Below are 23,879 nucleotides of genomic sequence, written 5' to 3' on the forward strand. Positions count from 1 at the left end.
TCGATCCCCTTCGCCTATGACATCTGCCCCCACCGCCATACCTCCCTCGCTCCTCCACAGTAGGAATCCCAAGGCTCATACTCGCCTCCATTTACAAAATATAAAAGCAAACAAACAAAAAACAATTACACCAAAACAAAACCAATCCCCACCCCACTCAACAACCATCCCACCCCAACCCAAAATAAAACAAAACAAAACAAAAATACATGGATAAAAACCACCGTTTATGGTGGTACAACATAGTAAAAAGTAAAAACACTTTTAAAACACTTTAAAATATATAAAAACATTTTAAACATTTGCTGCAGCAGCACCAGTGTCCTTAAAGTTGTGGTGGTGGTGAGTGTGGGCCCCGCCCCCTGGCCTGGTGAAGTGGGCTTGCAGGGGGAAGAACTCTCCCCACAAACTCACGGCGAAGCCCGAGGCCTCCTTGGAGCCTTATATGCTGAGGTGGAGTATGGGGCCCGCCCCCAGGCCCAAGGAGGAGAATGGGCTTGCAGGGGGAAGAGCCCTCCCCACAAACTCACGGCGAAGCGGCAGCAGCCTGAAATCAGGACCTTTGCAGCTGATTTCAGATTCCAAGCAGGTTTGTTTGGACATAGACAGTCCTTTAAGTAACTTGGTCCCAAACCATTTAGGGAATGTTAAGGAAATCTGAGTTCTTGGCTCCTCCCCCCCCCCCCTTTGGACCATTCCACTCTGCATGGCTGCATGAATTGACTGCAGGTTCTAGTCTCCAGCACTGAGACAGGTAATTCATATTTAATATCCACAACAGGCTGGTTGTTTTTAATTAGGACTGTCATCCCATTAAAAATCCCTCAGTTGACTAATGGTTTAACTGATTAATTGATTTGTCAATTAAATATGCATTCCTTTGTAGCAAGTGTCATTGTAGACAAGAGGTTTTCTCTTATGTGACAGATCTTCTTAGGTAGCCCCTGCATTTTGAAAAAAAATGCAATTTCTTTCATTTTAATAATAATAATAATAATAATAATAATAATAATAATAATAATAAAAAAAAAACAACAACATTTTGAAAAGTTGCTGCCGCATTCACTAGGGGCACTTTTTAGTCATGCAAAAGGTTTAAAATCGATTTATCCAAGCAATCGATCAGCAATCAAGCAGCTCTATTGTTAACTTAAAAATGCCAACAGTAACACTACTATTCCCATAAATCGTGTGTGTGTTTGTGTCCAGGTCATAGCAAATGTCTTTTCTATTTTCTCCTTTTTCAATATTTCACATTAGTAGCTTTCTTTCTTTGACTGCTTTTTCTAAATTGATCTGGTAAAGGTAATGGTAAAGGGACCCCTGACCATTAGGTCAAGTCGCAGATGACTCTGGGGTTGTGGCACTCATCTCGCTTTATTGGCCGAGAGAGCCGGAGTACAGCTTCTGGGTCATGAGGCCAGCATGACTAAGCCGCTTCTGGCGAACCAGAGCAGCGCACGGAAACGCCGTTTACCTTCCCGCCGGAGCGGTACCTATTTATCTACCTGCACTTTGACATGCTTTCGAACTGCTAGGTGGGCAGGAGCAGGGACCGAGCAACGGGAGCTCAACCCATCGCGGGGATTCGAACCGCCAACCTTCTGATCAGCAAGCCTTAGGCTCAGTGATTTAGACCACAGCACCACCCACGTCCCTGCAGTAGAATTGATACGGTAGAATGCCCAAAATGGGAGGGGGGAGAAAGTGGAACTGTGGGAGAAAAAAGGAAGTGGTATGAAAGTTTGTTCAACTTTGTTTTTGGAGCTTCCTCTCGTCCTCTGAGTCCCAGTCACTCTCTGTGGTAACTTTTGGAAAATAATAAATCCTTTCCTTTTCAAAATTTTATTTGGATTATAAATAGCTTTTTAAAATGAATTGGTTTTCAAGTGTCATTGGAATAATTTTAATGCTCCTGAGTTGGAGTTTTGGTTTGGTTTTCTACTGCTGTCTTCATGTGCATTATTATTATTATTATTATTATTATTATTATTATTATTATTAGCCATCTACAGACACACTTCTCAAGGTGACGTACAAAATACAATAAAACAGCTTAAACACATACACACAGAGAGAGAGAGAGAGAGAGAGAGAGGGAATGAGTGGGAGAGAGAATAGCAAATAAATTAAAAACCAATACAAAATAAGCATCTATGGTAGACACCTATTCATCCAGCTGGGAAATTTGCTAGAACAACAATGTCTCCGGTTCTTTCTGGTGACACCCTGTCAGGATCCATCAGCTAATCTGCAGAATCCCCTTGAGTGAACTACTTCAAAGCTGAGGCATGCGCAAGTGTTTCCAGCGCCTGAAATTAATTGCTACTTTAGCCGAGTTTCTGGGCACTAATCTACTACCCATAAACTACAAGGAGTTTGGGGTGGGAATGATGAGAGAATGAAAATATGAACTTGTCTGGTGTGATACTAAGAAAATGTGTTGCAGATATGGAAGTCGACATAGCCACGAGCACGGCCCATAGAGCAATTATTTGCTTCGTACCTCAGAATACCATGTCCCTGAGGATGCTAAATGTAGGAACTGAAGCAATTTAGGATCCTTCTGCCAGAATTTCACCATCTCTCATCCAACCACAGTCCATGAAAGACAACTTCCTCAATTCATTTTTTCCCCCTTATGTGTATGTTTCAGAACCCTCCTTGTCCCTTATATGGAGTTGTTTTTCAATAGTCAGCCATTAAATTCATCTTTAACCATTTCATACCAGTCTTGTACTCAGGTCACTGTCTCATACATGACACTCTTAACAGTAATTCAACCTCTGGTCATAATATGAGTAATGAAAACACCACAAGTGCATCCTAGCCATAACGCAACACCATCAGAAGCGATTGCTCAGTGGTACATTACTACACCTGTGTGTAAATGGGGCCAGGGAAGGGACTGAATAGTTTGCCACATGCCTGCAGATATTCATACAAAATCCATATTGCCTAAAGAGCATAGAAGGGGAATGAGACAGCGGAGGAATAGTTGTAATTTGTCGCATGCTGTCAGTCAAAGTTCATTGAGGCAAATGGGCCATTGCCCCACTAAACTCACCTTGTCTCAGCCTGCCCCCACCTGCATGTCTTCTTACTAACAACCAGTCTAGGAGGCGACACTGTCTTCCTACCCTTGTCTGGCTTCACCTGCTGTTGGTCTCCTTGCCTTCTGCCCCCCCCCCATCCCATTTGGCACCAACCACCACTGCCATCAGTGCTGAAACTTTGTTCTGGTTATTGCTTCCAGTGTGTCCAGCTTAGCTCTAAATCACACAACCAGCAGTGCAAGAAGCAGCTGACAGGGGATGGCCTTTGAGAATCCAAATGAAACAAAAATTACAACCTCACAGTAAATGCAAGTGAAATTTTAGCCTTCGCAGCAAATGACAAAAGTTGGGAAACACGTAGCCAGTTTCTTCCAGAAGCTCAGAAAACTCTTAAGAGGTTATACATGAACCACAGAGTGATCTGTGGGTGAACCATACTTCAATTTAGTAGGAAATATCAATAATGAAGGAGTATGAAAAATAAACAATTCTCTAGTCCTTTGTGTGAGTGAAAATATCGTTTTTAAATGGACTTGCATTTTAGCCTAGTTTCAGTCAAGTTTGAATTTCATATCCGCCTCGATTTCCATTCTTAGAGCTTTCCTAAATGATTTCCCCCCACAAGATAATTGAACATAAATTACTCCATTGTTGGTAATACAGATTGCTTCCTCCAATTAGTGCTTCTGTTTCAAGGCAACTGTATCCTCCCAGTATTCCAACTGCAATAATTTTAATTTATGTTTCATTATTAGGGAAATGTGTTTCCCCGCACACACTTGTTGCCCAGCACATCACTTGCAATAATGGGCCAAACTAAATATGACCAGCCAATACATGAGGTCCCTATCCTTGAACCATAAGTGCCCATCCCAGTGTAATCTCTCCTGTGTATGAGACTGAGTATTAAATATTTTAAAGTATCGCTGTTTGTTTGTTTGTTTGTTACATTTCTTACTCCCCTTCAACAAAGAGTCACAGGGTGGTTTTCAACAATATAATGTACAATTATAAAAGCAAGTAAAACATATCAAACCATTATAACCTAAACTTGAATTGTTTCAGAAAGTGCAAATTAGGTAAATTCAACATTAAATCTGAACTGAATCGAATTTGTCCTCCATCCCTAGTTAACCAAATTAAATATTAAATCTATAAAATACTGGGATTTTTAAAAAATTCTCATACAAACTAGTCTTGATAATGGCTTCTTGAAATATGATTGCTTATTTAGCCTTATATGTACAGTGGTACCTCGGGTTACATACACTTCAGGTTACATGCACTTCAGGTTACAGACTCTGCTAACCCAGAAATAGTGCTTCAGGTTAAGAACTTTGCTTCAGGATAAGAACAGAAATCATGCTCCGGCAGCACGGCGGCAGCAGGAGGCCCCATTAGCTAAAGTGGTGCTTCAGGTTAAGAACAGTTTCAGGTTAAGAACGGACCTCCGGAATGAATTAAGTACTTAACCTGAGGTACCACTGTATGTGATATTTGATATCATTTGTATACATGCATAATCCTCTCTTTGTGACCTTGTTCATAGCAACTTGCACTGATATATCATGAAAACAGGATTACACTTTCAAATGAAGATTACACAGTAGTAGCCACGAGAACACTAATGTTATTTATTAACAGCCCACCTTGCTTTCAGATCACTTCATAAAATTAACTGTAAAATATTGATGTATTGTTGCTCAGCCTTCCTCTGAGATAGGATTTTTTCCCCTCACTTAGCAAAAGAAATTATCTGAGGTCTATTTGCATGAGCAATTTTCCATGTTCCTGCTTAGGCTTGCATTTTGGTGTTGTGAGTGCCTACATTTGCATCTTGCTGATCCTTCAAAATGCCTGAAATTATAGGTGGTCAAGGGGTGCCACCAGGGTTCAATGCCACAAATACCCTTCCAGGATGACCAACACACTCCAGTACTGACAGCTTGAGAAAGAAGAAAATGAGAATGCTTCTGGCCTGGAGAAATGGGGACAGACTAGGACCTCTTGAAGCCTGTGGAGTTGTAGGTACAAATATGCCTGGAGAGCCCCACCTGATCCTTGGAAGACAAGAACGCAGGAACAGGAGACTAACTGAGAAAGAAGCGAGGACTGCAGAAGTCAAAGGTTTTGGAGGAAAGTTTGCAACCTCATACCCTTCAGCTGGACACCAGCGTTCAGTGATTTGAAATATTTCAATGCACAGTCTTTGCCACAAAACACCGGGAGGGTCTCTCTTTCGTGTTGAAAAGGAAAAGATGAAAAACTGTTATTTGCAAATTGCACCCTGAATCCTCTTGTGTTCTTTGTAGGCCTGTGAAAGGTGCAGTTCCTGAAGTTCCCTCCTCCTCTCCACAAACCAACAACATCAGTGTTTTACATGGTCTTCCGTACAGGGCCAGGCTTGCTGTGCAAACTACCTAAAAGTGATTTTTTTCCAGAGTTGGCTCATTCAACACATTTAATTTAATTTATTATACAATACCCGAAAGTAATCAACTCCAATACATATACATTTTAAAGTAAAGTAAGTAGATAAGTATATATTATATCAGTGCTTTAATTTGGCGTTGCAAAATGAGGCAAGTTCTCACCCAGAAACCTGTGTTAAACTTTTTCATTTTTTAAAACAGTTTCAGGATCAAAGTACCTGTTGCATTATTCATGGGTTGTATGCTAAAACTGACCATTTTTACTTTGAAGATAAAGTGATATGCTGGCAATACGCTAGCAATATGGATCCAGGCCTAGTGCCAATTTCCTACGCAAAATCACCCCTCTCAGTGACTGCAATTTTGCCCACCGCCTTGGTGCTGTTTACAGTAAACACCACTAACAGTAGCTTTGCTTTGCAGATATAAAGCCCCATTGAGTTCTATGGAGCTTACTTCCTGGACCAATGTTGTTGGGTGTTGATTTTCTTTTTGTGAACCATCCCCAGCAGGACGTCTGTAAGAAAGAAGTAACGGAAGCATTTTGTAGCTAGTCTAAGCTGTCTAGAATACACAATAAAGCCTTATTATTTTTGTTTGTTTTTAAAATTGTTATGGATCCCAAAGTTTTGGACCATCTACTACATACTATCATATAAATATTTCCTCCATTAGATACTTAGTGACACAATCTCTATTGTAATAATGGTTCTGGGGCAGAACATCACCCAGATCTTCATCTTTCAGTGCTAGTATTCATAGTTCTCTGCAGATATGAGCAAACTTTTTAATCTGTTTTTGATTCACAATAGATGGGGAGCACATGCATATTAAGTTACAATCATATATTTTTAAACAGCGCCGGCTGCACATGTTTTCGGGGGAAATAGTGTTATTTGGCTTTGTGGCAAAGGCACAGAGAAACGGCATACACAAAGCTAGTACATATAAAAATAGCAAAATACAACAGACTTGCGGGTCAACTTTTAATATCTCAAGGGAAGTTTATTTTAATTTGCAATAAAACAGAAACAAGCAGAAACATGAAAAAGCTAATTATCCAAGGTGATCAGCACAGCATCCATCAATGTTGGTTAGTAATTAGTTTTATGTATTAGTGTGGTAGGGTGTGTGTTTGTGTGGCATAGTGTGTGTGTGTGTGTGTGTGTGTGTTACACCCAGTGGTCTCCTATCCAGGGACTTAACAAAGATGCACAGCTTGCTAACCTCAGCAATGCAGCAGCATCCAGTGCTCACAGAACCCAGGAAAACCTGTTATGATGTCCCTGACCCAAACACAAATCTTCTTCCTCAGCATCAATCTCACTAGTCAAATTACAGGATTATTTGCTTTTTTATTACTTCTCTCACATTTCCTGCATTCACTTGAATCTATGCAGGGCAGGGACTCCTCAGTGCTTGCTGCTGTAGGGTCCTGCCTTCAATTTATTATTATTATTATTATTATTATTATTATTATTATTAATATACCCCATCCATCTGGCTGGGTTTCCCCAGCCACTCTTGGCGGCTCCCAATCAAATATTTAAAAAAATCAAACATTAAAAACTTCCCTAAACAGGGCTGCCTTCAGATGTCTTAAAAGTAGGATAGTTGTTTATTTCCTTGACAATTTATGGGAGGGTGTTCCTCAGGGCAGGTGCCACTACCGAGAAGGCCCTCTGCCTGGTTCCCTGTAACCTCACTTCTCACAGTGAGGGAACCTCCAGAAGGCCCTCGGCAGTGGATCTCAGTGTCTGGGTTGAACGATGGGGGTGGAGACGCTCCTTTAGATATACAGGGCCGAGGCCATTTATCAGTAATCTAGTAATCCACAGGATTGCAAACCTGTTTCCTCTGAAATGCCAGCTATGGCCTACATGGGAAATCATCCCAATGAGTGGTGGGTGGGCCCAGTTGTGAGCACAAGAATAATGTTTTACCTTTGTATAGGACGGTAGGCTAGTTTCTACACACAAACTCCAATGCGCTTCTCTGTCATCCATCCAGGCACACAGAAGGCAGTTGTGCAAAATATACCAACCGCAGTAGAATGGAAAATGCCAGGTGAAAGTGTGAAAGAACGTTGGGTCAGTATGCAGCATTTCTGTGTATCCCTAGACGGTCCATATACTAGGGCTGGGGTGGGGAACCTTTGGCACTCCAAATGTGGTTGAACTACAACTCCCTTCCTTGAACTGATTTGGTGGGGAATAACTGCTACAGTGGGACGTGGGTGGTGCTGTGGGTTACACCACAGAGCCTAGGACTTGCCGATCAGAAGGTCGGCGGTTCGAATCCCCGTGACAGGATGAGCTCCTGTTGCTCGGTCCCAGCTCCTGCCCACCTAGCAGTTTGAAAGCACGTCAAGGTGCAAGTAGATAAATAGGTACCACTCCGGCGGGAAGGTAAACGGCGTTTCCGTGCGCTGCTCTGGTTCACCAGAAGCGGCTTAGTCATGCTGGCCACATGACTCGGAAGCTGTATGCTGGCTCCCTCAGCCAATAAAGCGAGATGAGCACCGCAACCCCAGAGTCGGCCACGACTGGTCAGGGGTCCCTTTACCTATACCTTTAACTGCTACAGTGAAGCAGGCATGGCAATGACATCTGCCTGGCTCTCAATGAGAGAGCCTAAAGAGTGGGAGCAGTGCTCTCCACACAGGGTAGCAGGATTCCTGCTTGCTGGAGACCCTCGCTTTGCTGCTCATGCTGCATTGATCTGCCCAGATACTTTCGTTGAGCCATGGCAGAAGTCGGAGGAGTCAGATTTGAATGCAATAGCACACTTGCCTGCAACAGAGGAGGAGCAGCCTCAATTACCCAGGTCCTCTTTCTACAAGATCCAAGTACCTCAGGTACTCAATTTGTTGCTGGAAAAGTACCTTCATGACCATGAAAAGATCAGCATAAGATTGCCCTTCTAACCTGGAATGTGGCTGGTTGTGCTGCATCCACAAAAGACACTAGCTTCATCATCTTTTTCACTTGCTTTGATATTTTTCTTTTCCAGGAAACTTGGTATACTGGGGAGACGTCCTTCAATGGTTTTCATACCTTCTCCATAGGGGAAGTAAAAAGGGGCAGCTTTGGAAGAGCAAGAGGAGGAACTGGGAATTCTTGTTTCTTCAGCTTCACAAGCTACTACAGTAGTACCTTGGGTTAAGTACTTAATTCGTTCCGGAGGTCTGTACTTAACCTGAAACTGTTCTTAACCTGAAGCACTATTTCTGGGTTAGCGGAGTCTGTAACCTGAAGCGTATGTAACCTGAAGCATATGTAACCCGAGGTACCACTGTATAACTCCCCTCCCCTCTTTTAAGACACATGCAATGGCAGTCAAAACTCAATTCCAATTCTGTTGTATAGTGTTAATAGACTCCTGCATCCCCGCATTGAGGCATAAGTTCCAGATCAGAGCACTGCGGGAGGAGCTTGAGGCCTATGCGGCCGACCTCACTATGAAAAATCCTCATTCATCTTTGATTCTGGCAGGTGACCTAAATGCTAGACTAGATCCCACTGACAGCACTTTGCACTCGAAACATAACTGCCCTGCCCTCATTTAGAAGAATATGTTATTTTATTGACACACTGCTCAAAGGGTCAGAAATCCAACTGGCCCATGACGCCATCGCCTTGCTGAACCTAAGCAGGTCTGGATGGGTGACCCCATGTACATCACCTTGGGTTCCCCGACAGAAGAAAGGTGGGATATAAATGTAATACATTAAATAACTGGCTTTTTAATATTCTCGCCATCTGAAAGAAGCCTTTTACATGCTCCTTTCCCATTTATAAATTGTTATTCCTCTCTTTATGTCGCGAGCCAGATTCTAATCTATTCCAGCTTTCAAACTGCTCAATTTTTACTTTGTTGCCTGTTTCGTAAATTGTGTCTCCAAGTTCCCCAAATGCTTAAGGAACATACAGTAGTACCTCAGGTTAAGTACTTAATTCGTTCCGGAGGTCTATTCTTAACCCGAAACTGTTCTTAACCTGAAGCACCACTTTAGCTAATGGGGCCTCCTGCTGCTGCCACGCCGCCAAAGCCCGATTTCTGTTCTTATCCTGAAGCAAAGTATTTAACCTGAAGCACTATTTCTGGGTTAGCGGAGTGTGTAACCTGAAGCGTATGTAACCTGAAGCGTATGTAACCCGAGGTACCACTGTAATTTAGTTTTTTTGATAAAAAGCCAGGCTATCAGATATTGTTGTTGTTGTTGCTGCTGCTGCTGCTGCTGCTGCTGCTGCTGCTGTTAAAATTATTTTAAAAGGCTTTATTTATGGCTGGGCAGAATAAAATTTAAAGAGACCAATTTGTTAGGATTTGCCAGCATGCCATAGGGCACTATCAAGGGGAACCGGCTCCCAAAGAATAGGACAAGATTTACCTCTTAGTCCATAATCCTCCTACTTTAGTCTAATGGAAATCTTGGGTTAAAGGTTCTGGACAAAGTGTACAGTAGCATATTTGCAGAAAACAATGCTTTTGTTTTTATCACTGAAGGCTTTCAGTTGTGCCTTTTGACAGGAAATAATTTATTCTGAGTAGTGCCAATTCTAACTTTGTTTTTTTCAGGACTATCAACCACAGTCACAGGTAGCACAGTGATACACTGAAACAATGTGCTGCAGGGCCCCACATTTATATACAGCGGTACCTCAGGTTAAGTACTTAATTCGTTCCGGAGCTCCGTACTTAACCTGAAACTGTTCTTAACCTGAAGCACCACTTTAGCTAATGGGGCCTCCCACTGCTGCCGTGCTGCAGGAGCACGATTTCTGTTCTCATCCTGAAGCAAAGTTCTTAACCTGAGGTAATATTTCTGGGTTAGCGGAGTGTGTAACCTAAAGCATATGTACCCTGAAGTGTATGTAACCCGGGGTGCCACTGTACTGTTATCTTCGTGTTTGGACATTCTTTTTTTTGTGTATTTAGCTAGCAATACTTATTTTCTTAAAAATTAAAATAAACTTCAATTGCTACACTAATACATGACCTGTAAATCTGTTGTGTTTTGCTATTTTCGAATGTACTAGTTTTGTGTGTGTGCTGTACTCCTGCCATGAAACCAGATAACACTATTTTCCTGTGGGGGGGGGGGGAAACATGCAGTCATCACTATTTTAAAATAGAGTGTTTTAAATACTCAAGCATTTCTTCCCGTCCTATTTTGCATACAGTTAAGTTCGGGCACACATATATTTGTAGGAAAGCATGCATATTAATGCTGGCAGGCAAAGATGGAGAGCAGGGAAATGTTTTGTCTGTGGAGCAGTATGGCTAGTTATTGCGAAGTAGATAACAGCAGGCTGAACTGCAACCATTTTAGTGTATAATATTCCAAAGGTGAGCCAAAACTCTTGGCTCTATAAGCAATTTAATCTATAAGTGACAAGTGAAGACATTTTTTTCCAGGCCTGTGTCATTAAATGCATCCTGCCAATAAACTGCTTCTAATTTTTAGTGCAATGACAGTGGTACCAATGGGCGGGGGAGGCTACATTCCCCATCATCAGTAGCACAGCCCCAATCCTGCAGCTGCTATTTTGAAAAAAATAGATATCAATCCCTATTCAAGTATCCTGTTCTGCTAGTGGAAGCCAGCACAAGGAGTCCCACTAGTGTAACACAGTTCCCCCCCTTCCCCCACACACCTTGCATGCCTCTCCCAAATCTGCTCTGAGGAGGGGCAGTCAAGAGAACCTCCAAAATAAGTGGGAACAGGGAAGATTGCTTCATTGGGTTACCAGTGATGGACCAATCTCCTTAGTGCTATGCTGTATTCTACCCAATGATCACAAATGCATTTAATGTATAATTTGGCCCCAATAAAAGGTAGTAGTTGATTGGAGCCACACAGTATTGGAACATTCTCCTCTAATGGATTATGACCATTCCCAGTTCTTGACACCAAACATTCTGGTACTGCCTCCGAGTAGATCTAAGGATAGTGTCTACAGGTGGAGCCCAGAATAATTTTCCTAAAATGTACAGCTTTTTAAAACACACACACACACACACACACACACACACACACACACACACACACACTGAGGCAGCCTTGCCTCTTTGCTTTCCTGAAAAACTGGCCAAAAACCAAAACAAACAAACAAAAATGGCTAGGCTATTCTTTTTCCTGGTCAGCTGGAATGTCTAATCAAGGTTATACTTAGTGCCGAATCTCACATTATGGTCACTATGGTGATGCTACCAAAACAAACAAAAAAGGAAGATCAAAAATATATTGGAGGGGGTTGTTATGTTCCCAACATGTTTTGATACTATCTTCATCTTAAACATGTGTTTTCATCTGTTTTTAGCTCATCGTTGATTTAAATTAATTTTTTAACATTCTAAATAACTGTTTTAACTGTTTTTATTGATAATTTTATTATTTTATTCTTCTTGTAAACTGCTTTGAGGGGTTTTTTTCCTCACAGGCAAGTAGGATATAATTGTTATGAAATAAAAACAATAGAATAAATATATATATATATATATATATATATATATATATATATATAAAAGTTGCATACCACAGTAACCTCAAAACCGATTTTGATTGAGATCCTATGGAAATGAGCAACAACTGCAGCAAATGCCTTTTTAAAATTGCATTATTATGCCGCCTTTTTTCTCCAAGGAGCTCAATGTGGCATACACGGTTCTCCCCATCCTTTTTTAAATGCCACAACTACCCTGTGAGGTAGGTTAGGTTAGGAAAGGTAGAGAGATGGCTCATTCTAGTTTTATTTAAATGCATACAGATTGCACCTTTGTCACTGAACAGAAATGCCCAGGCAGCAAAAAGAACCTGTCAGGCCAGCCAGGAGACAGCCTTTAGGCATAAAATTCTCAGCTTTAACCCAGGGAGCTTACAGACCCCATTATCTTTACAGTCACTGTGGCAGTTGAAAGATTTGTCACAGGGAGCATGCATTGCCACAAGCAAATGGAATAATCACCACCGGTGCTACTACACCCCTCAGAGTTGCCATCCTCCATCTTGTGCTGCTGTCAAGGTTCCCTTGACATGGACTTGAAAAATCAGCCCACCAGCATTAGCAACTTCTGTAATGCCAAGGAAGTTTATATAAACTGCTACAAGTGCTAATCCTTTACCTCTGCAAGGGGCTAATAGAGAGCAAGAAGTGAACCCATATCTCACAAGTGCCAGTCCTCGGCTGCATATTTACATTAACCTTCCTCCCTCCGTCATACCCCTTCTGCCTTTCCCCGCCTGGTTGTGTGTTTAATACTAAAATTGGAAACAGGAATACATTAGGCACATAAAGGGGACATAGCTCACTAAACATGCCTCTCAGTTTTTGTGTGTGTGTTTTGTGAGGCATCAACATCCCTTTAAGAACTTTTATCATCTCAACTGACACATAATCATTCCTCGCAGGTGGAAAACATTGTGCTGGGAGATAATTGGGACAGTTATTGGATCTGACTTCTCACCGGTTTTAAGCCCGTATCCATGGTATGACTGAATCCCACTCACAGAGAAGAGTTAATGTTCTTTGTGTCACATTGAGTGATTTATGGGGACCGCATGTACTGCATTAGATGACGTGGAGCTAATATTATCTGATATGATGCAATTCGGGCTTAAAATATGCACGCTATTCCCCTCCCTCCCTCTTCCACGCACCAAATGTTTTTGAATCATACAGCTATTAGTTTATAAAGGTTGATAACTTGACCCCAATTTATATGCAGGAAGCTGTCATTTTAAAACAAACTATTCTTCCAAAGGAAAACGTATCACCTGAAAACCCAGCTCGAATTACTTGTTTCCCTAACAGTACTTCTTGTTGGTATATGCTTTTGCTGATAAACCTGTGTGTGTTTGTTTAATTCCTATTCTAAGCTGATTTTTCTTGTGGATGTAAAATGGCGCATATGTGTCTGTCAGTGTGTGTGTGTGTGTGTGTGTGTGTGTGTGTGTGTGTGTTATCTTATTTGCCAGGCCAGGAAAGTGTGCTTGTTTAAAACCCCAGCAAGAGAATTTTCAATTTAATTTTAATTTTCTATGCAACTTAAATGATGAGTAAGCATTGATGGATTTATCATCCCTGAGATTTTTTCCCCCATAATGAACATAGGAAGCTGGCTTATACCAAGTCAGGCAAGTGCCCCATACAGTTCAGTGTTGTCTACACCAACTGACAGCAGCTCTCCAGAAGTCTGTGGATAAGAAGTGGGATGTCCTGCATGCAAAGTAGCTGCTCCACAACTAATTTACAACCCTTCTGTAATTTGGCTATGTCAAATTAAAGTTCTTCTTGAACTATCCTCAGTTGGTTAAGAACTGTTTCAGTCGCAAATCCCATGTAAAGCCTGATTATGACTAATGATGATGGATAGATAGATGCAAAAGTGAAGGAATGAGGTGAGTAAAATGAATAAAGAGGATGGGGGAGGCAAACCAGAACAAAAATTCATTAAATTCACTGAAATGCCTACACCTTTCTCTGAACTACTCCTGAGCCCCGAATGCCAGCTCACAAGAGGTAGGTCTTGGGAGACTTAGCAAAGGTATTCAGGCATGGGCTTTGAAGCTGGGGAGGGGGTAGTTCCATTACCTCATAAAAATACACCAGCAGTTTAGTGCTAATTTCTCCTAATAAACACATTTTTGTATGCACTTTTGGCTCACAAATACATTTTGGCAAAGCAATTTCCCCATATATAATGCATTCTTATGTTATTTTCAGTAATATATTCGTTTTCATGCACACTTTTCCTCAATATATTGTAAATATTGTTTGGTTGGAGAACTGTATCACAAATTTCAGAGAAGTGCGAATTTCAAAGAATTGGATAGGCTTGCCTTTGCATGCAAACTGAGTCTAATTTCTCCTCCATCCCCAGTTGTCACATCTGAATCTCAGGCAAACCCTATATCCTTAAAAGCCATGCTACAATGAAGCTAAATGGGCCTTTGCATGGAACAATGGAACATGCAGGTTTTTTAAAATGCAAATTGCCTTAGCTAAGAGGGGGGCTGACAATTAGTGGGATCACAGGAGGCACAGCGAGGGAATTTAACCCTTTGCTCCTCTGCTGTAGTCCTAAGGAAATTCCCTTTTTTAAAGTTGGTTCTGCTTTGAGGGGAACTCTCTTCTCAGCATCAGCAAAGGTCTTCTCAAGAATGCTCAGACCTTGCCCTTGTTTGCAGATGGAGCCATTCTAGCTATATAGGGATGAGTTCATTATTAGCACAATTAGTACTTGTCCCACAAGTACTAGCCCCTGCCTGTTTTCTGGCCCCTTTCCTACCTGGCCTGGGAGGCTGCAGCATTGACTGACTCCAGCTACAAAGGTTGCTTGTGCACACTGGGGACTAGTAGTATTTAATTCTTGACCCCAACAGTAACTCAATATTTCACTCTTGACATCTGCTGCTGTCCTGGACCATAATCTTGTATTTTTCTTGTTAGACCTTATTGGATTGTTTAAATTTATTGTACATTTATTGATATGAAATGCTTTCCTTAGCCATTTTTTTACATGACCTCTTATGCTAAAGAATTATCTTGTGTATACTTCTCAATGTTGTGAGCCACTTGGAGCATAGTTTACCATGGAAGAGCATTATGATGCAGAGAAATACGATGATGTTGATTATTTGACTCAAGTATTGTATTCAACAAGTCTCACCAAGCTTTTGGGTCCTCTGGATATCTTTGCAAACCAGAGAAACTGTCATAGGGGTGCATACAGGAAAAGGGGGAAGAAAAGTAAAAAAATCTACAAAGCAATCCAATGAATTACAAAAGAATGTACACAATACACCTACACACACATACATTCCAAAGGGGTGTGCCATGAGGATCACAAATGGTGTGGCTCCAGGCTATTTTGTCATCTTTATTGAACACCAGTATGATAGTAACCCTTTGGCTGATTTTTATATGATATGCATATGTTTCATACTACTTCATGATGCATTGTTTGTTGGGTTATTCTTTTTCTGTTTTTAATGTATCTTTGAATGCCTTCTTGATGTGACTTAGCTGAGCCTTTCAGCAGAAACAGAGAAATAGCATTTAGGTTGCCTTTTTAAAACAAACAAACAAACCAGGACTATCCATTTCAATAGCCAATTGCTGCTTTTATTTGTTAGCAGACCAGCAAAATGAAGCACAATTGTGATTTATTTTATACGGTGAGCAGAATAAGTTGCCATGTCACATAGAGGTAAGAAAAACAGCTTCCACACATTTTCTGACTGTGCTCAACTTGCAGAGTTGATGATATCTTTTGTGTGTGTGTGTATTGTTCTACCTTCTGGGGCAGAATAGTATTGCTCCTAGAAATTCAACTCTTAATGAGATTCCCAGAGTTGTTCCAAAATTATATGTAGGCAGCTGCTTTGAAAGGGTCAGTCACAGCCTGCTAGAGCAGCCAGGAATCTATCTTTGCCTATATTCTATTATTTCACCTCTCTCTCTCCTGGAAATATGTTCATTCGTGACTAAAACTCCAAGTGTTTTGATGTTAAAGACAATATCCCTAGAGTGGGCTTGAATGTAGGCGTGTGATATTTAATTCATTAATGTCTTTTAACTCTTCAAATGCACTGTTTCCCCCCTCCATAAAGCATGTCTCTGTGCTCGTGTCAGAATATTCCTTAGACCATTTGCACAGAGTATTTGCCAGAGATGAAAAGCCAAGGGGGCTTTTCATAGAATCATAGAATTGTAGAGTTGGAAGGGTTCCTGAGGGCCTAGTCCAAACTCCTGCAGTACAGCTGTCCCATACAGGGACTGAACCTGCAAGCCTGGCATTATCAGCACCATGCTCTAATGAACTGGGATATCCAGACTGAGAACACCAAACCAGGACTGGTCACAAACATCAACACATACAACCTGAATGCTATTGCCATACCTTTGGAATCTGCCTTTGTCCAACTGGCCCAGTACTGTTTTCTCTGACTGGCAACAGTTCTCCAGGGTCTCAGTCAGAGGTCTTTTCCATGGCTTGCTTTCTGATCCTTTTAACTGGAAGAGCCAGGGATCGAAGCTGGGACTTTGGCATTCAAAAACACGTGTGCCACCATGGAGCTTAGCCTGACTAATTTGTTTCTGAGGAACTTCCCTCCCGTCCATACATGCCTCCAGGCCCACTTACCATCTACCTGAGCTCCTTGCCAACCCTTGGGCAAGAGGCTGATAGAATGCTGCCTTAAGTATTGCATCCATAAGGCAAATGCAGGGATCGTACGTTGAGAGGCAGCTATAGTCCAAAGGCAGGGAGCCATTTTCCTGCTGAAGGCCTCATTCTTTTGGGAGACATTGTCAAGGGCTTTAGTCAGGGCCAGGGCCAGAGCCAAAAGGAGGCGTCAAATATATATCTTTCTCTCTGTGTGACATTCCCCCCACACACACACACACCCCACATGTTTAACCTCCTGGTCACCCGTATAAAATTAAGCTGAGGTCTGGGTGAAATTCAAGAAAGGCCACATGCAGCCCTGAAGCAGTAGGTCTCCCACTCATGCTCTACTGGCACTGTAAGGCCTAGACCTGAGCATTCCTCAGAAGTTTTTCTTTCATCTTTGGACTGTTGATGAGGTTTTTAACTGGGAGTGCTTCCATACGGCTGTTCATTGCGTGATGGGTGTTTCTCATGCAGTCAAGGTGGTGGCTGTGTTTTTGCAACATCCACATGACCCCACTAGTATCAAAATGAAATGCCATCTTGTATCACCTTCCTTAATCTGGATTTACCCCTTACCTGTACTCTGCCCATCTGACTGAGTTGTCCCACCACTCTGAGAAGCTTCCAGCATATATAGAAACATAATAAAACTTTAAACATTTTAAAACTTCCCTATGCAGGGCTGCTTTTAGATGTCTTCTAAAGGCTACAGAGTTACTTATCTCCTTGGCTCCGGAGTCACAGAACTGCATACCTTCCAACATTTCTCTGGTGAAAATACGGGTGTCGTAAGGAAAAGCGGGACATTCTGGGATCAAATCAGATACCAGGACAGCTTCTGTAAATCCAGGACAGTTCCTGGAAAATAGCAGCACTTGGGGGGGTCTGTTGTTTGAAATCTCTCAACAACCTGTTTGCAAATTAAGCGCTCACCTGGAAGCACCCCAAGTACATTTCTAGAGCTTGATTTTCACTGGATGCTTTAAGAACAGAATAACTGCCTGGCAGGATCAGGCCAAAGGTCTATTTTGTCCAGCATTTTGTTTTCATTGGCAACCAGCCAGCTTCCTCTGGAAGTGTGCAAGGTAGGCATGAAGATGATGGCCTTTGCTAGTTGTTTTTCTCAGACATCTGTTTTTGAACATGGAGATTCCATGGCTAATCAGTACAAAAAAAGAAAGAAAGAAAGAAAATCAATTTTCCCCTGTATACCTCTGATTCTCCAATCCTTGCTAAAGTAAATAATGCTATTAATTTGATCTAGTAGTTCACACTGGCAGCAAATGGATTTTTTCATGTGAATAAAATCTGTATGATAAAGATCTTAAAAGTGTTGTTCCTAGATGTTGACCAAGGAAAAATAAAATGGTTTCAGTCTGTGCCTATTATGTATTTATTTATTCTTTCTGTTGACCTTCGAAGTGCCCACAGTGGTTGAAGCTATGTATTTCCTAATAGTATTAACACAAAAAAACAGTAATCATAAAATGTTAGCTCAGTAATCTAGTTCCCTTCTCTGGAGGATATTGCCCTTTCCATAAAATTCCAATCAGTAGCACATATACAATTATGAAAATGCTTAAGATTTTATTTCCAAAGTCGCATTACTTAAAATACAAAATGCATTTTCTGTTCCATTTCTGAATGCACAGGGGTTTCTTAATGTATCAGATAATTTTACATTAAATTATCTGATACATTTCAGGTAATGTATCATTTCAGAAGGGATCCTGGTCTTTTCCTTACATGACCTTTTTAATCGCTTCAGAACTCCAACAAAAATAATAAAAAGTCATTGTCAGTATTGGCCATTGGGAAAAGAACCCATTGATATCATATCATTGCCTTTGGAGAGCTCACTTTATAATATAAACAAAACAAAAAACCCAGAGGAGGGGAGAGTTTGATTCACATTTGCTTACTTTTAAATCCCTAATCATACTTGACTGAGTCAGGGCAGATGGGACTCATCAGTCTGGGAAGATTGCCCCTCTAAGGGAAGGGAAACCCTGATTCTAAACCTCCGCTGCCTTGCGGGATATCTTCAGAAGAAGAAACATGCCATGGAGTAAACTCCACACAAATTTGGAGTGGAATCCCTAAGACAGTTGGATGGCACCTTCCAGCAACTCCTGCAGCCAAGCAGGAGTCAAACGTATTGCTCTGGTTTCCTTTGGACCACATCAGTGAGGTTAAAGATGGATCTTGACATCTGGGCTGTCCAGGATCTTCATATACCTGCACTGCGCGGGCTTCTGCTCTGAAGAAGTCACTTCAGTGCCGCTAATGCAAGCGCACTCCACTGTCTATCAAGACAGACAGGTGGCAGCTTGAATGAGTATGTTCATGGGAGGGGGGGGGTTAAGTGCCGTATTTTTCGCTCTATAAGACGCACCAGACCACAAGATGCACCTAGTTTTTGGAGGAGGAAAACAAGAAAAAAAATATTCTGAATCTCAGAAGCCAGAACAGCAAGAGGGATCACTGCGCAGTGAAAGCAGCAATCCCTCTTGCTGTTCTGGCTTCTGTGATAGCTGCGCAGCCTGCATTCACTCCATAAGACGCACACATATTTCCCCTTACTTTTTAGGAGGGAAAACATGAGTCTTATAGAGCAAAAAATACAGTAACTCTTACCTCATCATGTATCAAACCAAACTATCCTATTGTATACTCTCTGAGTTTGTGTTTGTTACCTTTATACTTAACAATTCATTTTATAATTTTTAAAAGAAAAAAGTTTACTCTCCAAATATCTACTCCAATTGCTTCTTTTTCACCTTTCTGAATTTAGTAAAACAAATATTGTCTGAACTTTAGATTTGCAAGCTTTATGAGCTTTCACTGTGGGGACAATCCACTGAAATGTAGGCAGTAGGCTGAAAGGAATAGGACATGAATGGTTCACTCTTTGTCATATTCTGTATATATTAATGGTGTTTCTGCAGGAGTTAATTGCATTTATTGCTCCAAGACGGCAAAGGCAACCTGTGTGTAGCAACAGGTTTCCATTTATGTATCACCTTTTGAGATTTGCCTCGGAGTATTTAAGAGAGAGTTCTGGAAACCCACATAATACATTTAAAGCACTCTTATTTCACTTTAAGAGTCACGGCTCCAACCCTCCAAATAATTCTGGGAACTGTAGTCTGTTAAAGGTCACCTAGCATCTCTCAGCTCCATTAACAAACTACAGTTTCCACGATTCTTTTCTTTTTGTGTGGGCGGGCGTGATTCTGAAGGTGGAACCACAGGGCTTTAAAAGTATGTTGTGGGTGTGACCAGATGTTTTATCTAACTGCAGAAAGTGCACGCACCATGCTTTTGCATCCTGTATTTTCTCCTAAAAAAATTATTGACTGCTGATTAATGGTCTGGAGGTAGAACTCCAGTAGAACATAACCAGTATACTCCCCTTCCTTCAACTGATGATCATCTGTCATATCCAACCTTCTGTCAAGTGGTGGGGCGGATGGGTAGCCTTAGGACATCATTATGTACACATAGCCTACCACTGCCAATAAGATGTGGGACACAAGGCCTGTTGCCCCATAACTATGTAAACTATGTCAACAGCACTAATATATATATATATGTATATAATCAGCAGGATGTTCCAGAACTCCCAGAGGGCAGTTAGAGAAACACCATGAGCTTTATGAATGCCATTGTTACAATATTACTAATCATTATTCTATAAAGTAGATCCTGTGGGTCTTTCAGGAGAATGCATTTGTCTGGTGTGGCTCCTTCTTTTTTCTGCAGTCCCAGACCACTGACCTGGGAGAAAGCCCCATTAATTTCCATAGATCTTGCTGAGTAAACAGGTATAGAATTGTTGCTGTTAATGACTCCTCCCAGAAGCCTCCTTTTCTCATTCTCCATATTTAAGTCAGTCGAGGTCTTCTTTGGCTTTAGGAACTTTGCTTACAAGCTTGGTTACACACCCAAAATCTTACAATTTGACAATCTAGTACATCGTTATTCAAGTGAGAATTGGTCTAGAGTATACATTAAAGGAAAATATATTGAATATTGAATGGTACCACATGCACTTCTGCATCTCAGTGCAGAATCATATACTGCATAACCAGTCAAGAAAAGTGTTTCTATAGGTCACCTTAGGGGTTGTCAACCTGTGCACTGCGGGGGGGGGGGGGGAGCTGCCAATCGATTCTGATCTGGTGGTTGGAAGTGTATTTTGTCATAAACTAACCTCTTGGCAACGCCTGCCAACCTAGCAGTTTGAAAGCACCTCCGGGTGCAAGTAGATAAATAGGGACCGCTTACCAGCGGGAAGGTAAACGGCGTTTCCGTGTGCGGCTCTGGCTCGCCAGAGCAGCAATGTCACGCTGGCCACGTGACCCGGAAGTGTCTCCGGACAGCGCTGGCCCCTGGCCTCTTAAGTGAGATGGGCGCACAACCCCAGAGTCTGTCAAGACTGGCCCGTACGGGCAGGGGTACCTTTACCTTTACCTTTTAACCTCTTGGCAAAGGCTATAAGGCTCTATAACAGGGATGAGGAATATTACAAAATGCAACCATTATTTGTTTTTCATTTTTAAAAAAATATGTTGGCCCATGAGGCTCAGGGAAGGATTGGCTTTAATTGCAATTCTTGATCTCATATCAGAAGAGAAAGTTTTCTGATTAAAAGACCAGTCAAGCAATAAACCTAAAGCTACATAAACTACCTTTGCTACCCAGTGCTAGCCAGATTTAAGTCTTATTTCCAAATATGCATATTTATGGTTGCAATCTCATTCTTAGAAACCATTTAGAACATGAATTTCATTAATGAGCAATCTGCTTACAAAAATGTTGCAGTTAGCCTTGTTACTCATTGTTTCAGTGGTTTTCAGTTGTGCAAGATAAAAGTTAAGTAACAAACATTTATCTTTCATTCAATTGCACCTTAATTTCTGTAAGCCATGGAATGAGTTCTTTTATTTGGGGGGGGGGCAGAATCCTGCTGTTTTTGCACTCATCCTGATTGCACCATCTAAAAAGACAAAATGCTGTGATTTGTAGAGCAGGTGAAATTTAAAATGAAGAATTTCTGAACACTACAATACTTCGAAGGCTAAATTAAGTTTGGGGAGAGGGGGAGGGAAAAAGAGAGAGTTATCTCTGCTAGGAATGTAGGTCTAACAAGAATTGGCTACATAATTCATTTCAATGGGTTCTTGTCTCAGCCATTTACCTCTAGGTTCAGGCAAAACATCTCTCTTGGGCAGAGTGGAGCACAGTGACAAGTCACCAACCTCAAACCAAAGGATGGAATTAAAATGTACCTGATGCCCATGCTAAAAGAACAAGTTTGTGTTTCCCATATCCCACCTCTAATATTTAAATATAATATGATGTTTAAGGAATTCTGATTCTCCGTTTGTCAGTTGCAAGCTATAACTTTGGCTCACAACCTAAGGAACGCATATGCGGTAACTTCCTACTGTCTTCTATAAAAGGAAACATTTCTCCATAGTCATAGGGGGTGCCTTTAAATTACCTGTTTATTGCTCACTCATTGGTTGCAGGGGGGTTAGACATCATTGTCTATTTCCTGAGTAATTCATTTTGTGGAGGATGTTAGGTGACATTTCCATTGCATTTCCCCAACATTTTCCCTATTGCAAAAAGTCAGGTGTTCAGAGAAAGCGGGTTTGTCGCTCAATACCTCCCAGTCAACTGTAATTGCACAACCTGAATTTGCTGGTATGTGATTGACTCCCACCCCAAAATAGCAAGTCTGGAAGCACCTTGAGAGTCCCACACTGTTTGAATGAAATGTTGCTCTCCATGTAGAAGGCAATCGGGGAGGCTTGGAAAGGGTCCATTTCCAGGTTGTGTTGGGGTACAGTGATTGCAGCACCATGGAGAGCAACAGTACCCCGACACAATTTGGAGGTGGACCCTTTGCAAGACTGAGAAAGGTCACATTTTAAAACTGGGGGAGGAAAGTCTCCACTTGGCACCAAAATAACATCACAGTAGGTGCCAGGCTCCATAGTCAGGGCACCTCTACAGAGAAGACTCTGTACCAAATAGCCACCCATCAAACATCTAAAGGTGGACACCCAGGGTTGTCACTAATGCTAGTCCTACTCAGAGTAGACTCATTGAAGTTAATGTACACAACTAGCTTAGGAGCTACTCCTACAAGAGAAGCATTGGAGTAGCAAGGAATGGCATTGGATACAACCTCCAAAGAATAGTCTCTGTACTTAGGGTAAAGGCATTGCCATTGCCATGTCATCTCATCTGTCCTCCCAGTTAAACGACGTGGCCCAGGGAGAGAGGGAAAAATAGTGGAAGTGAACAGCTGGCTTCGCAAATGGTGTAAACAGGAACGGTTTGGATTCTTAGATCACGGACTGCAGTTTCTTGAAGATGGACTTCTGGCAAGCGATGGGCTGCACCTCACAACGGTTGGGAGGAATGTTTTTGCCAAAAATCTCAGAAACCTCATCAGGAGGACTTTAAACTGACTAATGTGGGGGAGGGAGACAGTGCTCCTGAAGGTAGGAGTCTATCAGTTGATGAAGATGATCATCCAAATGTCATAGACCAAATGGAGCAAACAGCATGCAGACCTAGTGGTGGGAGGAAAAAATCCTTAAATAAGAGACACGGGGGGGCACTAGGTGGCGCATCGGAAGATGGCTGACAATAACATCTCTCCGACCCACACGAGGTAATTTGGAGGCTATGATGGGGGTAATTAGCCTCCTTAACCCCCCCAGGATTATGGGGGGGACGGCCCTTGCCTGCTGTGCCCTATACCACCCCCGAATTTGTGGGGGTGGGGGCACTAGGCACAAAGCCCTCCTGTGGGATTTTCGGCACTCCTCGACGCCGTCCCCGATTCGCGCCGCTGGTTGCAATGATCTTTAAAAGAAATAATCTGGACATGATTAATTGCACATACATCAAGGAAAAGGGGGAGTAAATACTGCTGACAGAAGAGATCTCTGATAACAAGACAACAATAAAGTACGAGAAGAACGTCAAGATACGGTAATGACTGAGGGGGGAGGGGGGAAAAACCTGCCTCTACTTTTTTATGTGATTTAACAAGAATCCCCCTCCCCTAATGAGTCAGAAATTAAGGACTTAAGCTGTGGATTTAAGGCTGTGTGGAGATAAACTTTCGATCCAAAGCAATGTTTCAAGATGAAGCTGGAAAGCTAAGAGTTTTGGAGTGACGCAG

The 23,879-nt window shown here is 41.8% G+C and overlaps 1 long non-coding RNA gene across 5 annotated transcripts in view; it reads right to left on the reverse strand.

Annotated features, from left to right (window-relative positions):
- The window catches only part of LOC307213476, a 106,148-nt gene that overhangs the window by 65,115 nt on the left and 17,154 nt on the right, over positions 1–23,879 (reverse strand). For 4 of the 5 annotated variants that reach the window (XR_013837520.1, XR_013837521.1, XR_013837523.1 and 1 more), the window contains exon 2: positions 5,894–6,005. This is a non-coding gene — a long non-coding RNA (uncharacterized lncRNA). Of the gene's footprint in view, positions 1–5,212; positions 5,293–5,893; positions 6,006–23,879 lie in introns of all 5 variants that reach the window. The other variant, XR_013837522.1, reaches the window with a different exon arrangement.

The sequence above is a fragment of the Podarcis cretensis genome (genome assembly GCF_951804945.1).
Source record: "Podarcis cretensis genome assembly, chromosome: 3".
In the NCBI taxonomy this organism is placed as follows: domain Eukaryota; kingdom Metazoa; phylum Chordata; class Lepidosauria; order Squamata; family Lacertidae; genus Podarcis; species Podarcis cretensis.